Below are 17734 nucleotides of genomic sequence, written 5' to 3'. Positions count from 1 at the left end.
TTTATGGTATTAATTGTCTAGTGAATTTTAACAAGATATGCAGTATTTTAATAAAATTCCTTGTCGAAAATCAAGTAGGTCCAAAACCGGGGTTTAGTATTTTTTCAAGCCTTTTTCGCTTGTCACAGAGCCGTTTCAATATATATTTTTAAAATTCTGTCTGCTCCAGCAGCGAATTCTAGCTGTGAGTGTGGAAACTACGTGTGATTCGCGTCCAGAAATGTAGCTTGAAAACACTATTTACGTACCTTTAAACACTCGGCATTAGTATAAAGAATTTCACGAGAAATTTCGTTTTCGAGTTTCGTATAGTATAAGTTTACTTGCAGCATGAGAACACATGTTACACATCTCTGGGTGGGTAATGAAAGACTCGCTCACATTTTTTTTTTGGTCACATATTGAGCACAGATCCTAGGCGGGCTGGTACGGTCAGAGCGTCGCAGATGAGCTCATTGGTGGCGTATTGAAGGTCCGGGGAGCGAGGGAGGGAGGGAGGTTGGCGTATATTTGACTCGGCCCAGCCCGCGTGTCCACTCGACCTGGTAATGCAGGAACACTGTCGCCCTATAATAGCCCCGCGATTCCGAGATATTTGACTGCGAGCGATAAGGGTCCGGCCTCGGAAGGGGAGGGGAGCTCACAAAGAGGCACCGACAACTAACTTTCCACCCGGTAGGGGAGGGGTCGGAGGGGTGGAAGCACCGCTCGCCGCGTGGGCGATGCGCGCGCACGCGCCAGGTAGGGTGAAGGGGGAGGGGTGGCGGTGCGCATGCGCAGAAGGGTTCCGCGACGTCACGGGAAGAGGGGGGAAAGGGAGGACTTCCCCCTCCCTCCACCCCCTCCGCGCGGCGCGGGGTCTATATGAGCGGCCGGCGTCGCGGCGTGCGCCCCACTCGCCGTCCAAAGGCGCTCAGAAGCAGACAGGCGCTACCGAGGGCTTCCCCACGGGACAGACGCTCGCGGACGCTCGGCACCAGGTAGGCGAAGAGCTGGCCCCTTGCACGGTAGACTGCACTGCTGCGCACCCGCCACTCTCTAACTCCACATACAAGGATTCACCATCTTATTTCACACGGACACGTCATCAAGCCTCCTTCTGCGCATTACTTTTTTTTTTTTGGGTGCTTTTATGGATAAAAGAAACAACATAGTAGAAACCTATATAAAGTATAACACAAAAAATATTAAGTCACGTACGATCAGATACCATGCAAATTTAGAATATATGCAACTGAAAAAACAACATAAAATGCACACATTCTCAGTTAACACACTCGAATTTTTGTAATCTCGCCCCTCACCAATCCTTTACTATTCTCTACGGAGTTGCAGGTAATAATAACTAAGATAAAGGGCTGGCTAGTTTTCATTCAGTCACGTTAATAAAGTAAAATATTTTTTCAACTTACCCAGAAGTCTAATAATACCAAAATTCGCAAAATTTCTAGCGTGCACATAACTGGTGTTGTGTGTTTGAATATATATATATATATTTTTTAGTTTTGAAAGATACAATTTTTGTTTACTGCATATATATTTTTATCCATCGATCTTTTGCGTTCCAACTTATGTCAGTCAGCCATGTCTTAACACAAAGAAATATTTACACAACCAGCCTTGCACCTGCTCCAACTGAAAGTATATTAATGTCACTTTTTAACAGTACCTATGTATAAATATACACACATATATATTTTTTTCGCCTAAAACAAAACAAAAGTGTTCACGTGATGTGGGAATGCATCACTCGTGAAACAAACCACGCTCGTGAACTTGTATGCGTGCAGACACGTCAGCTGTTAAAAGCTACCGCGTGTCTGTCACTGTTTCCCCGCTACTCAAGTCCTCGTTCGAGTGTTCTCCATGAGAGAGTGGGGGTAACGTTTCACTCCACCAGCCCCCCCCCCTAACCACCCCTCCCCGTTTTTTTCCCTCCTCAAGGAACCGAAAGTTCCGAATCGCGTGGCGGAAAAACAAAACAAAAAAGAAAATAAAACAGTCGCGTCACACTCACGGAACTGTATCGATTCCCCCGCGGCTGTGAAACGCCACCGCACGCTTCGTCGACACGACAAGTGCCAGTTTGTGAAAACTCACGCGGCCAACTTCAAGGGCCCAAACTCCCCTTCTGTCCCAAACAGCTCATGTCTGAGACTTACAATTCAGAATGAAAACTTATATTTCTACATTTATTCAAGCGCCTGGCTCAGTGATGGCTGAAATACAAAGTTTCGGTTCTTAGTTTGGATAGAATTAATCACACTGAAATTTAGTAATCGTTTCGAGTCCTTGACTTTGTAAGTAAATATTTTTTTGCTGTAATAGTACTTATTTAAATAAAATCGAGACTTTAACATAAATTAATTACTTCCCGTCGATATTTCTATTTGGGAGCGGCATTGCAAGAATTTAATTCCATAAAATATCAATAAAACCATGTTAAGTAAAATAAATAAAATAATACAAAGTGTCCTTATTTTAAATTAGTGTTTCTAAGTTCGGCGCTGAGGGCATTGATAAAAAAAAGGTTATAAAATGTTATAATGTGATTGTGCTTGAGAGAAGAAACGTGACATTTCTAGTACCCTGCAATTTTACTTTCAAAAATATCTTGAGGTTTATTAATGAAATGTCGGCGTTTCTTGTTTCTTTTGAACCTGGTGTTAATTTTTTTGTTTCGGTAAGACGTCATGAAGTGCTGAGCATATATTCCTTATGTGCTTTACACTTTCTGATTCCTTCTGGACACAGAAAGAGATGCTCTTCGTCTTGGTTATCGAAAAAAAAAAGTATATTCAGAAACTGGTCTAGCGACTTCCCCCCTTCCCATCAATAAGCCCACGATATTTCAAACCAACATCGTAAAACATGTCATTTGAAGGTGCCGCAGATCTTCAGGAGAAACCGCACGCGGTTTGAAAACTGCTGAAGACACCACGCGTGGGGTCTGTTCACGAAAAGCATTTAAGAATGGGTTTGAAGGCGGATGAGTTTTTTCCGTAGCTTGTTTCAAACTGTGTACCTAGGGGCGAGTGTTTTCTGAATAATCCTTGGGCATGGAATCACTAAAGGGCCTTGCATTACAACTAAACCCTCATTTCTCCGCCGTAAATGGTTCACGGTCACCACTCACGTCTCACAGTTATCCCGCGCACGACGAGAATGAACAGTAAAAGGGTTATAGAACTACAAGACGTACGAGACTCGAGAGCAGCGATCGTTGAAAACATTTTTTGTCGGTGTTAAAAATATCACAATAATATCCTAATATATATATTTGCCGATCAAATTTAGATAGGTAAAAAATCTACTTAATTTGAAGTAACACATTTTTTCAAAAATAACAGTATCCTATCTTTTTTATTCTCGAAAAAATTTATTAGTTAAAGCATATACTGAAAAAATAGAAATTATTTATTTTTGGTTCTGTTAACTATTTTCTTATATCCGTTACAGGTATGCTGCTATTTAACGTTATTTATGTTACATAAGTTAGGTTGTGTAGGTGGCAGCACACAAAAAAATTAAATTGGAAAACCCCTTTCATTAGGGTAGTGCCCCGTACGAAAACATCGGGCAATGATTAAATGTCAAAACATTAATGGTCGAGAGGCGACGCAACGCTGAAACGCCAACCAGCGAACGTCGCTAACCCAAACACGCCCCTGATCAGGCGCGCTCCTCAAAGGGGCGCAAACCCCTCGGAAGCAGGCCACACGCCCTGCTTGAAGCACTTGAACCCCACCACAAGTGGTCGCCGATAAAATTTTTTTTTCCCCCCAATGGAATCGCAGAGTTTAGTGCCGTCTGGCTGCCTGCGGCTTCCGTGAACGATCGTCAGTGGCGACTACGTTGTCACACGTAAGCATCTACTGAAAAAAATTGGTTGTCTGTAAAGTTGGTTTACGGACGATAGTTTAACGTGACAACGTCATAACAAAACATTGATGAAATGATTGCATACTTTTATGAATAAAATTGAATCTTTTTTATTGAATTATCACTATTTTGTATGGATAAAAAGGAGTGAAATTAAATTTACAATTTAATTGATAAATTTACTTTTATTTGCACTCATTAATTCAAATATGTTTATTACTTTAACGAAGAGATTATTTTAACTATAACTTTTATACATGTTTGCTATTTAACTTCTTCCAATCTGTGTTATTCTGTTAAGGATAGGACGATGATAGGAAAACTATGAAACGAATGGGAGTGTTTGAAGTTTAATGTGCCTCGAAAAAGTCAAAGCGATGGTTGTTCCATTCGAGTGGAAGAGAGATAGATGCGGAGCAAGCGTACAATGAGCGTAACGGGACCATCAGTCATCCTTTTTCGTGCGTGCAGCCGGCGTTCATCGATTTATTACTAGCCACGTAAAAAAAAAATAAAGAAATGATCGGAAGTACGTGACTTTTGTTCCCAGCAGCAACTCAGCTGTTTATTGGCTAACACTTCCCTGGAGGGGTTGAATTAAGAGGGGGCAAAAGGAGGGGGGGGGGGGGAGAAAGCTGTGGCCGCCAAAGAACGGCGACCTCGACTCAGCGCTGCTTGTGCTTGAAGTGTTGCGTGTTGCCTGGCTCCTAGGCTTCGGGACACGAACGCTAGAATACCTTCCCCCCTCCACCCTTTTGTTAAATCATTCACTTAAACGCCACCGGTTGCGCGTGTCTGGAAAATACAGTCACGGTTGTTCCCCTGCGAAACGACAACGATTGTAGCAATAAAATAATTTATTCTTTTTTGCAGTAACACATTTACCTCTTAAACGAAGATGGTTATTTCAAAAAAGTAAGTATATAATGATTCATTACACGTCAATTATCTTTTAAAAATGGAATTGCTGATATCATTTTTTTTCATATTATTTAAAAAATTTATCACCTCCAGAAAGTCTGTAGGTTGTATTTCAGATACATTCTGAGTACGTCACGAAACTTCAAATCTTTAAAAGACGAGAATGTTGGTAGGTCTGTCAGTCTGTGTTTTACAGACACGAAGTTCACTGAAATATTCTAGTCGCCTAACTTGCGAGTTTGTAACACGTTTGGTGTTCCTTTTACAAAGCCGCACTGACATCATCATTATCAAAGAATATAATATCATTATAATAATAATGATTAATATCATCATAAAAAATTTCAATCCATACGGAAATTTCACGTCCGTTAGCAAAATTTGTAGTTAAATTTTTAGTTTCCTGTCGACAAACTTTACAAAATTTCAAATCCATCATAAACAACTTTCCCATCCGACAACGGGTAAAGGCAACTGTCTGTATTTACCGTTCTTTGTATGGTTCTTCCAATGGTGAAATTGATTCAAGATGTTATTTTGGACATAAGCCAATGCCGGTGACACTAGATGTAATTAGAAACTTCAATAACGGACAAAAAAGTGGAATATACAAACAAAATATGGACGTGCAAACGCACAGAAAACAATATCAAACCTACCGACGTCAAAAAATAAAAAATAAAAACATAGAAAATTCCATGAAAGAAATTAGTCAAAAATTGGCTGTTTGTAAAGTCGGTTTACGGACGATAGTTTAACGTGACAACGCCATAACAAAACATTGATGAAATGATTGCATACTTTTATGAATAAAATTGAATAATTTTTATTGAATTATCACTATTTTATATGGATACAAAGAAGGAGTGAAACGAAATCTACAATTTAATTGATAAATATACTTTTATTTGCACTCATTAATTCAAATATGTTTATTACTTTAACGAAGAGATTATTTTAACTATAACTTTTATACATGTTTGCTATTTAACTTCTTACAATCTGTGTTATTCTGTTAAGGACAGGACGATGATAGGAAAAGTAGGAAACGAATGGGAGTGATTCAAGTTTAATGTGCCTCGAAAAAAGTCAAATCGATGGTTGTTCCAATCGAGTGGAAGAGAGATAGATGCGGCGCAAGCGTACAATGAGCGTAACGGGACATCGTAACGGGACAATGTGCGTAACGGGACACTTTTTCGTGCGTGCAGCCGGCGTTCATCTATTTATTAGACGTTGTCACGTCAAAAATCATAACAGCACAGACGGACACTGGGCTAACGACGATAAGGACAGTAAATAAAGACTAAAAAACCTTGGACAACACAGTGACAAACCGACTAACGAAACGATGATACTAAACAGAGGATCTCAGACGAAACCCACTGATGTGACTGAACAGATATCCTGGACACCACACGGACGACAGCACAGACAGCCGGACACAGCAGGTTTCCGAAGACAACAGTTGCGACGTTCTGGGAACTGAGATCTGTTACCGTCCTCGGACACAAACAGGCTGTGTTCTGTGTGGCGTCCAGAATGTCTTGTTTTGTCACATCTCTGGGTGTAGCCTGTGCGTCTCCGTGTGGTCATTGTGTTGTCCACGTTTATCTGTTTAGCATCATTGTTGTGTTCGGCCAAGGTAGTTCTTATGCATTTATTTATTGTCTCGTCGTTGTTAGTCCACGGTGTCCGTTTGTACTGTTATAATTTTTTGACTAATTCATCCCATGGTATTTTCTGTGCTGTGTGTTTTTAAATTTTTGACATTGGCTGATTTTAGCTTGTTTTCTGTGTCTTTGCACGTTAATTTTCTGTCCGTTATTGAGGTTTCTTATGACTTAGATTGTAACAAGAAATGACATGTCCAGAATAACATCTTGAGTCTTGTTATCGTTTCAACGCCTTCTTGACAGAACAAACGCCACAAGTAAGGATTCGGATGTGTTCAAATGAGCTTACTGCATACTGCATACATACAAAGGAATACTGGGAGTTTCAGAACTGTTTGCATATTTTATTGAACTCAATGAAACAGATTTTAAAACCAAAAAACCTCTGTGTTTTAACATAAAAATACAAAAAATGATTATTAAATCTCATTATCACTATCTAGAACAATTTATTTCGAAGTATACAGAAATGGTTTATAAAGCATTTGAGTATGTAATGTATTCGTACTATATAAGGGAAAATTTCTCACCTGTTTAAAGATACATACGTTGGCTGAAACACGCTTTTTTTCTGTACACTTTATAGATAAAGATTATAAAAAAAACTAATAACTAACTATTTTGGTATTTTTAATATTCTTAAATGTTGTTTAAATCAACATCACCACTTTTAAAAACCATTGAAATTTAATTTAAAGAGACCTGAATTAGCTCTCTATACGTCTGTATAAGTTATTATTAAAAAAAAAAAAAAAACATTATTATACCACTCTATTTGAAGACATATTGAAGATTTTCTATAAAACAAAATATTTTCAACCAGGAGTTATTTTTATAATTAAATATTAAAATGGTTTTCAGGCGTTAGTGTGCCTGGCAATTTTATGCAAAACTCCCTGGAATGTCACATTAACAGAAGTATATAAGAATTTCGCGAGATAATGCATATTTTATACCTGTTCGACGAAAATGCTCAGAATTTCGGAAACATCGTCCTTAGCTATTGTCTACATCTAAAGAGAAATGTTGAAAGGGTTTTTGCTAGTTGTGGATGAATATCGAAATTTTTCTTTCTATCCTATCCAAAGAAAACACATTTTCCACCTGTTCACATCCTTAAAATTTTAAAGGTTACTTACGCATTTGTGTAAGAATAAATTTCAAGCCATCAGCAGTGAAATATATCATTTATTTGGTTTGAGATGCATTAAGTTTTACGTTAAAATACATTTTTATTATTTTTCATAGTTTGAAAATAAATTTAAAAAATAAATAACTTGTTAGACATTTTTGTTGGAGTCACGAGTAAAAGGTATAATTTGATGCTAGAAAATTTAAATTGAGTTTTTAACACGTAGTTGTCGGCTAGATATTTTCATTCCGGAAACGTGAATGTACAGACGGTTTTTCATAAATGATTTGAAACTAAAAAAATTAACAAAAATAAAAATATACTGGCTGCAAAATTATTAAAATCACACAAGAAAAACCTCTATAGTAACCAAATCTTATAACAAAATTTTTTTAATTATTTTCTTGTACAATTGATTAATATTTAAAATTATCTTCAAATTGTAAAAAAAATTATTATTTTTTAAAGATTCTGTTACTATAAAGTTTTTTTAATGATTTTACAGCCAGGATATTTTCATATTAATTAATTTTTGGTTTAGAGGCCTTATTTTTGATGAAATATGGTTTGAAATTTTTGTTGAAAAAACTTTACAATGTATAGACTATTTATGTAAATTCAGGTTTGCGTAATGAAAATATCTAGCCGAAACACCATCGAATTCTGCCAAGCCGTTCAGATTCCATTATTGTTTTTATATTCGTCACTCATGCACGATGCCACCTTTCCTATGCTCTTAAACTTATATAAATATACTATTACGGACAAAAAACTATGAAATACATTTTTTCTTCTTCGTAGAATTGAAAGTGGTGTCGTACAGCGGAACAGTCGACCTCACTGTGCATGATTAGTCTTTATTCAAGGGTCTGTTGGGTCAGCCTCTCTTCTTGTCAACTGTTATCAGCACTGCAGCATCGAGTCCGACACTTTCTCCGTCGATGAGACGCTAGACACAAATTAACAAAAAAAAAAAAAAAAAAAAAAAAAAAACCTTGCAGCCCCTACACTTTACAAAGAATTTCCTCTCGATATAACCGGCTCAACTGTTATTGGAACGATAAACGTTAACATAAAGGAGGGTCTGAATTCGCTTCAGCTGTTTTTTTTTATTCTCCTCTCTCGCCCCTATGGAAAATTCGGGTAACGGTTAACGGACGCTTTAATAGAATACATAAATAAGACAAAGCCTACTTGCTATTCAAAATTTTCTTCCTCTCGTAACGCACACAATGTGTGGCTTCACATATACCTACATATAATATATATTTATATATGTAGTTACAGCAAATCATTAAAAATGACGTTACGGCACTTCGAAAATATTTTTAAAAAGGTATATTTGTCGATAAGAAGTGATACAGAATTCGAAAAACTATTTTTAAAATTTTTACCGCTTTAATTTGTTAAAAACATAATGAAAACTGTTAAATGACTTCTGTTGAAATTTTTAATAAAGGTAAACTGGTTTAACATATAGGCTGTATAATTTTGCGATTTATCACAATTAGGGGCGTGTAAAGGGGGTTAGTTCAGTTTCCAATATTAAATCATAACTCCGAAGCTAATACAGAAATAAAATAATAGTTTTGATTAGGAATAATTAACATAAAATAAATACCAACTACTTTGTGAATTCCTTAGGAAATGAAAAAAAGGTGGATATAATTTCATAGTAAAAAATTATAATTTCTGAGAGATAAAATATTATAATAAATCAAACAAAATCTCAATTTCATTTTTCTTGTTTACTCAAATTACATTTTCAAAGTTCTAGCAGTAAGATGGTTGGGCGAGGTATATGTTTTTATTTATAAGAATACATCATATATCTTCCAATCAAATCAAGCGGGAGGCAATGTTTTGCACTTTGAAGTTCAAATTACTTCTCTCTTGTCTTATATTTTCAATCAAAATTATTATATAAGCACATTATTGAAGGCATATTTGAACTTAAAAAAAATACTGTTGGGTCTCCTACTATTTCATGCGTAGAAGTTTATTACTTTAAATAATAACTTAAACATACATGTGTATTGACCACGGTATATTACCGCGGTAATATTGGATATTTATATTCAATTGGGTATTGACAAGCGAGGGAGAGAGATTGTACACATGTTCTTTATAGAGCTTGTACTGAAAATAAAACTACAACAGTGTCGTGTCTTTTCATATATTAAATTAAACCGATATAAACGGAGAATGGAAAAATTCACGGATTAATTTCGCGATAGGTTAAAATTCAAATACTTATACCTGTGTGATCCTTCTGCTATTGGTTCACGGTTTATCTGGAGAGCTCTGGGCCAGTGAGAGACGCTGAGAGAGAGAAGTACCGAATCACGAGAAACCCATCTGAGACGTCTCACAAATCAGCAGCCATTGGACGTAACATTTGCTCTAGTATGCATAGGACAATCGAGTTTATCCTAGAGGTCATCGAAACCACGAAATTTTCCGGTCCTTAGTTACGTTTATAAAAATATTTTTTTTTTCACGATAGTAATATATGAAGTAAAATACCACTTGGAACAAGTTTTATCTGGATAAGTTTCATTGCTACCGCAGGAAAGACATATTTTTTTGCATGCATTGCTCTAAGCATTTCAATGAAATGAATGAAAAGCATAGCATAAGAGCAGTTCATACAATTAGTGATTCAATATTTATAATAATTTCCATTCTGATAAATTACAAAGTGATTGGCTAAGGGTTTTAAGCTTTCTGACTAATATACTTATAGTGTTGCACGTATTTTAAAACTTTTCGTTACTTAAACTACTATATTATTTACGAATTTCTTGATAACAAGCTTACAATTTTATGTATGATAAATTTAATGTTATAAAACGTTATTCCATAACTTTCTCAGTTTTTGCTAGTACCGCGATTCAGAAATTACATCATGAGTTTCAGAGGGCATTTACTGTAAAAACCATAACGGAGACTGCTTTTTTTATTAATGATGTAGAATATTTCAACTATTGTGTACCAATATTTATTCCTGAACACGTTTGCTGAAACCACAACTCTAATTTAACGAGGTTTGAAAAAAAAATCGTTTTAACGTGGAAACCGAGAAAGGTAAATGACGTTTTCCGCCAGAACACTAAATTAGATATGTTGAAATTAATGTACACTCTAAAGATTAAAAACTATTTTGTAGTATTTTATATTTATGTCTTAACACCACGCTGGTTCATAATTAGTAGCCTTATTCCTGAGCATATGCTTTACAACTTAAAACTCATTAAGATGGCCTGCAAGAAATATTGACGCGGAATGTCTTCCGAAAACACGTTCTAAGTGCGAACTTGAATCTACGTAACCCTATTAGGGTTTCGAAACTCTAACCTACTTAGATGTCTTGGAGGGCTCTTACCAACTCCATATTAGCTCCCACGAAGCGGAAGCATGCTAAGTTTAATCCAAAGCTAGAACACGCATTCTTGTTACTACGATCTCAGGTTAGAAACTGTTTCGTGAAACTTATGTCGTCGTGTAAAGGACTCGCCTAAAATAGTATTAACATACATTATCAAAACATTATAACTAAATAAGAGTAAAATTACACAAGAGACACTCTTTAAGCTAAAATAAAGTTTTTTTAGAATTACTCTACATAAGACACAAGAAACTGTGTAACATGTATAAGGTAACTGTCACAATTGCTACAAAAATACTATTTGAGTGGTGGAATTATGTTAATGATATTCATTGGGGTGAAAAGAAATGAAATAAATAAATAAAAATAAGAAACAGATATTTTCATTATTTAGAATTCAATTTTCTAGATTTTAAAAATATTTTTGATCTGTCTATTCCGACATTACTTAAATAACTACTTAACTAATTTTGGTGAATAATAAATCTCCGAAGATAATTAAGTGGAAGTTAAGACATTGGTTATGATAAGTAAACAACAAAAAATAATTTAAATAATTTTTCGAAATTCCACTTCTAGGGAAAAAGTTTGATTTTATATAAAAAAAATTATGTAGTACTTGATTGTACAAGAGCGATAGATATGAAACTAAGTATGAATAACGTGCATAAAATTTACGTAGTCTGATTTATTTCCTTCATTGTCTCAATTTTACTGCTGTTGGGGTGAAAATTGGATTAGAATAGTTTTCTAGCAAAAAGTGAAATCTCTAATGCAAATAAAGAGGGAAGATAGGAACTGAGAAAAAATAACGTACATTCATAGTATCTTAGTGACATGTTTAATTTTTAGTATACTCTTAGTTTTAGAGTAAAAAGTCGTATTTATGATTCAAATTATACAATAAATAATAAACCTAATAAATTAACTTTTCTCTTTCGTAGTTAAATGCTAAGACGGTGAAAAAAACTTTCTATCTAAATATCAAGCTAATGTTAAAATTTTGGGTATAAATAGTTTACATGATAAAACTACCAAGTTATTTTACAGTTTTCTAAAATTTTAACTCTAGGGGGTGAAAATGGGGGTGAATTAATAATAATACGAAGAAAAATTAATGTCGTCGAATCTACGAAAGCTAATAGTTACTGAACATGAATTAAATATAAAGTGTTAAACAGTGTCTGTTATCCATTATTTTTGTTTAAATTTGACCACTACATGAGTGAAAAGACGGTAGCTTTGGTTACAAATTTCATTGCACAGAAACACAAAATATAATTTCTGAATTACATATTTATTGCTTTATTAATGAAGCAATTTTACAAATATAAAACATGATCTGGCAGAAAGTATCTAGCTGTACTGAAGACAGTTAAGGTAGTTAGGCAGCGCGGCGTTGCTAGTTAGGTTATTCACGTATGTCAGTCAATCGAGTGATACATTAAAGGCACACTTTTGGAACCGCTGGGTTTTCGTATACTAGTGCTTAAGTTTCGAAAATACTGTATTTGAATAATTTCTAGCTAGTCAATAATTTTACATAATTTACGAATTTTATTTTTCTATATCGTAGCCTAAGTAGTTCTTACTGACGTTTTCTTCCACAAAAAGTTATTTAAACTGCTACTTCATAAAACTTTCGAAGACCCATATTTGTTCTGCTGTGAATTCGGACCGTTTTTCTCAGGGTTTTAAATACAATAAATTTTAGTTTTTTTTTGTTTTCAGTTCGCTGAACTAAAGTATCGCAAAGTTCGCCGTCCCAAGACCCAGTATCATAACATATGAAATCACAGACACCATTTCCCGGCACGTCGCAAACGATGCATCGAAAACCGTTAACGCGATTTCGTCCGGCGTTTTTTTTAATTGGCGGGGAACATTTTGTAGAATTAGATTGTTGACTTCATTGACAATGTCGTTCCCAGGTGATGCTATTGTTAGGGGCAGGAAATTTTCGCGAAAAAATCTGAACGCCTACTAGACTGCAACAAGTTATACCCACACCAGAGGTTTCTTCCTTGTGATTGGCGGCCGTCTGGGAGAGAAGTCGTTGCCTTGTTTGCACGAGCCACTAAAGACGAGTTTGCTTCCACACAGAATTAGTGTGATTGGTTGTTGTAACAATTGACATGCACCTCAAAGTAACTCACCCAATCACGAAACACAGATAATGCTACAGTGTTTTAACTTCCAGCTACTCTCGGGATCTTTTCGCGAAATTTTCATGGCCCTAGTTATTGTCTTTGAACACAGCCAATAAACATCTCTAGCGAGTAGTTTTTCAAAGTCAGGATGTACTGCATCTTTAAGATGCCGCAGAATGTGAACTATTGACTCATTTGATATGATTTCAGCACCGTTAACGTTCAAGTTTAAGAAGAAAATATCCTTCCCCAAGGTAGTATCTGTTGTGGGAAATCATTATTCGCGTTCCGCTAAGAAGGACTCTCATGTTTGTCCGCAAATTCAGTATTTGAGTGGAACACCAAAAGCGAGATGATTTCAAGCATGCTTTAATGATGTCTGCACGTGGCCCTTTTGTAACGCCGGGAAGTGTCTGCCGAAAATCACCAGCAAACGAAAAAGAAACCCCACCCATAACGGCATCAAAGTCTCTGAGTTTCTTCATCGTTCGGTCAACAGCTTCAACATGGGCTCTGTGACTCAATGGCCCATTCGCCCCTTATTATCAACGGTAACGTCCTGTAACAAATTTCCCAGGGGCCCAGGTTCGGTGCTGTGACTCGCAAGACGCCGCGGAAAGTTGCGACAGTTATCGTGACCACAAAATTGTGATATTCATATTTATAAACTTTTGAGTTTACGATGTTTTTGAGGTCTGTGGACAATGAAACGAAAATCTGTATAGAAATTTTCTGAAAGTCGCACCATGGTAACGGCTAAAATAGGTAGTATTTCTTTTAAATCTACCTAAAATAGCCTATATTACTCTGAGAAAATTTAGCTTCCTATTAGTGAATGAATTGTCAGAATAGGGTCAGTTCAGAAATTACCCCCTACATCCAAACTTACAAACAAATTTTAATTCTTTATAATATTAATAATTATATTTCACCACATAATTTTTAGTAGGAAATAATAAAATTGCTGCGCCAGGTTGAAGTCTTTGTTAAGATAAACAAAAAAAAGTCAAAATTATTTTCTCAATCGACAGGCAATAGACAATACTGCATCAAAAAAATGTCAAGTGCTACATCATCACCAAAATCAGTGAATACTGAAAATATTTAAATTTACACATACTTTTACGTAACTGTTATTGTTTACGTAGTTTATTTTGATTCTGCATAACCAGCTTTGATTTTTTTAATACGTGATAAATAACCCAATGTCTCTGGAAAAATTTTCTTTTTTTTATTGTCTTTGTAAGTCTTTATAGTTGTCGCTGGTTTCCACGTGAGGCTTCTTTCGTTTGAAGAACTTTAGCAGCAAGTTTCAATCCTTCCCTAACTGCAACAGTTGATTAAAAAAAAATGGGACGTTTACGGACACAAAGAGGCAAATAAGGACTTCAACGGGCCCTTATATATCGAGTTGCAAGTCGAGAACTTGTTCAGAAGGACCGCGCGAGCAATTTAAGGTGTGACGTGCACTCTGGCCGCGAGCGCTGACGTCAGCTCCACCCGGGGCCGTGTTGCGGACGGGGGTCTGACTGCAGGGAGGCAAGAGGTGGCGGAGTCCAGGCCACGGGTGCTCGGACCACGGAGGACTCGGGTGTCCTTTCACGTCAACAGGAGCCTTCACGGAGCACAGCGGCCGCAAGTGTGGCCGTGATCCTGCCGTTAGCACTTCTTCCCCCTCCCTCACTCTCTCACTCTCTCTCTCTCTCTTCGAAACCGCCGAGAGAGTGGCGCGGGGAATAAATTGCCGCAACTGCACTAGGGTGGTCGGAAAACGCTTTGAACGTCCGGGAGATGGGCGAGGGAGGAATATTGCGTAAAAGGAGAAGGAGGAAGCGTGGGGGGGGGGGGGGGGGGGGTGGGGGCAGGTAAAATGTGGGCAAAAAAAAAACACCTTCCGTTCCAGAAGTGATTCAGGGACGTGGTGAAAAACAGCCACGTCAATATGCGAGGTACCTACATACAGTAAATATTGTAAATTCTACTATACCTCGCTCGAGGCAGTGCGGGACACAGCGAAACTAAGATAAAGTGTGCGTGTGTGTGTGTGTATATATATGTACAGTAGAGTCCTGCTATTCCGGAATATATCTCACGGGTCCTGTCCGGATCACCGAAAGTCCCGATTAAAGATAATAATTAGTATTCAAATTCACGTAATGCAAGTTTTGGAAGGGTAAAATTTACAAAAATAATATATATTTTTTAAAAATTTCACTTCCAGCTTAATTATTTTAGTTTCCTTATTACTAAGGTATACGTATTCCTAAGTTTATAATAAACGAATTGATAAGATTAGGTTTTTAATTAACTAAATGTTAAAACTTAAGTATCGATCGGTTAACGCTGAATTGGAATCTCTCCCTCTTCGATCTAGCAGTCGAGCGTGAAAACTGCGCAAATCATAGATTCACGTGTTAAGAAACCTGGTGACGCGGGTCAGTTGGTGACGACTAAGCTAAGATATACGGACGGCCAGGTACCGACGGGAAGCCTTCTTTTCACAGACGAGAGAGCCAAAACCCGAAGTTCCCCGAAGTTTATGTTTTTTTTCCCCCCGTATCTTTAATGTAGCTATCCTAACCAAATCAACCGTTCACAATGTTTTAAAGTATTTATAATGTAGCTAACCTAACCTAATTGACCATTATTATCCATTTATCAACACCGCCATATTTATTTACAATGAACAAAAACAAAAAAAAAACCACGTAGTTGCACGATCGGGCGTTTGGCTTCCCTCGTCTGTGAAAAGAAGGATTCCCGGTACCGACAGTGTTCAGCTGCGGCCTAGTGACGACGGACAGTGACGTAGTCCCACAGACATCGCTGCCTCAGACGAGACAGTCCTTGAGCGCGCATCGTCGGCGGGCGAGTTGCGGACACAGCGAGCCGGGCGGCGAGTAACACTCGCTTCAAGGCTACCGACAACGAGTTCCGGCCGGAGTGCAGTGATAACAGTGACATCAAACTATAAGCGGTTGGCGGGAACTACGCTCTACTGTGCTTTTACAAAAGGTTTCTTTGGAAGCCAGATGCCAAGAAATAGTTAGTAACACTTCAAGGAAGATATTGTAACTTTGTACAACAATTTTCCAGATAATACCGAGTATATTTTTTTTTACGAAAATTGGCGCATAATATTATATTTTAATTTAAATTTTATTAAATAATATTTTTATATATCATGGAACATATAATCGAATATTCAATACATTTATTAAATTTGTTTTATTCTGCTTGTTAATGTGCGCAGTTAATACATTTTTTTACTAACCTAACTAAAAATAAGTGTATTTAGGAGGGATACGGGTTAGGAAGGGACCTAGGTGCGTCTCAGGCCGAAGCATATACGCCTAGTCGTGCTGGGGATTAGCCATGCATTGTGTGCTTTGTTCGGCCAGCCATAGCAGCGATTGGCGCCATGAATAACTCCCCTCACTCGTAATTCTAGACTATAACTACTAGATAAGCTGGGCCCAGGTAAAACCTGCACAGACACAGGGGAAAACCCTAAGAACTGTCATGCGGGGTGCAAGTCTGCATGCATTAAGTGTAGGAGAATACAAGAGACAGAGGATGGTCTGGTTGAAGAGTTGGCCAGAGTAGAAAAGAGTCTACCATGCGGGAGTTGAGAGCTTGGACTCGGTAGTCCGCTTGTTTATTTTGTCCAGTTCTGGGTTTCGTAACCACGCCTGGTGGTGAGTGGTCACACTGACCACTCTCTCTGCTTCCAGGCAGAATATAAAATTAGAGAACAAGAAAGATTAGTACAACTTACTAACTATGTAATATATAGAGACCTGTAAAATTCGCGATTTCAAATCCCTAAAGGATAGACTCCATGATCCTCTATGCACTAGTGAAAATTACATCTGCTGATTGGTTACCGACCCGTAAAACCTGTTGACTGGAATGATCGTGATTCACTAATTCTTCTGTTAAAGATTTTTCATTGGCCCAGAGTCCTTCAGATAAACTGTGGCTCAATCACTGAAGCAATGTCAAAAGTATTTGGACTCTAACCTATCGCGAAATGAATCCGCGAATTTTACATGTCTCTAGTAATATATAACATACATGTTTCACAGAGGCCGGGCGTACATGCCATAAAATTATTCTGAAGATAAAATCTTAGCTTAAATAAAACCGTTAGTTAATTTTTTTATTTTTCTCTTTGGTTTAATATGTTATAATTTTTTTTTTGCTTTAAGGCTATTAGATTATGGAATGTAATGTTAAAACCTTAATGTCTAAGCACTTAAATATAGTGGTGGAACTGCCAGCGTATAAAATTGTAGGCGAGTGTAGGATGCATTCGCATTATGGTCTTCGTTTTTGACTTGCAATCCAAAATCCCACGTCTTTCAGAAACACAGCCGGCGCTAGGAGGTTGAGGCCTGCCAGGCGGGCTGTGTCCATCGGACATGTGGAGTCAGCACTAACACGACAGGCAGAGAACCCCAGGGGGGCCTATCGCACACCTGCGTGCTTCGGACCATTTTGAATCAGCCGAATAAGAAGTTTGGACACTGTTGTTTCAATTGCAAATCACCACGCGGGGGTTCGGGAGCCTGGACCCGACAAA

General features: G+C 37.2%; 1 protein-coding gene and 1 long non-coding RNA gene across 2 annotated transcripts in view; one reads left to right on the top strand and one right to left on the bottom strand.

The window, feature by feature from the left end:
• The window catches only part of LOC134535891 (uncharacterized), a 324926-nt gene that overhangs the window by 48822 nt on the left and 258370 nt on the right, over positions 1 to 17734 (bottom strand). The window lies entirely within an intron of this gene.
• LOC134535890 (tachykinins) overlaps positions 898 to 17734 on the top strand; it is a 352147-nt gene continuing 335310 nt past the window's right edge. The window contains exon 1 of the mRNA XM_063375238.1: positions 898 to 980. The gene's annotated coding sequence lies outside the window, so the exon portion shown is untranslated. The remainder of the gene's footprint in view (positions 981 to 17734) is intronic.

The sequence above is a fragment of the Bacillus rossius genome, chromosome 10 (assembly GCF_032445375.1).
Source record: "Bacillus rossius redtenbacheri isolate Brsri chromosome 10, Brsri_v3, whole genome shotgun sequence".
Lineage (NCBI taxonomy): Eukaryota > Metazoa > Arthropoda > Insecta > Phasmatodea > Bacillidae > Bacillus > Bacillus rossius.
The sequence above is the reverse complement of the archived record's forward strand: the minus strand, read 5'-3'. Positions and strand labels throughout refer to the sequence as shown.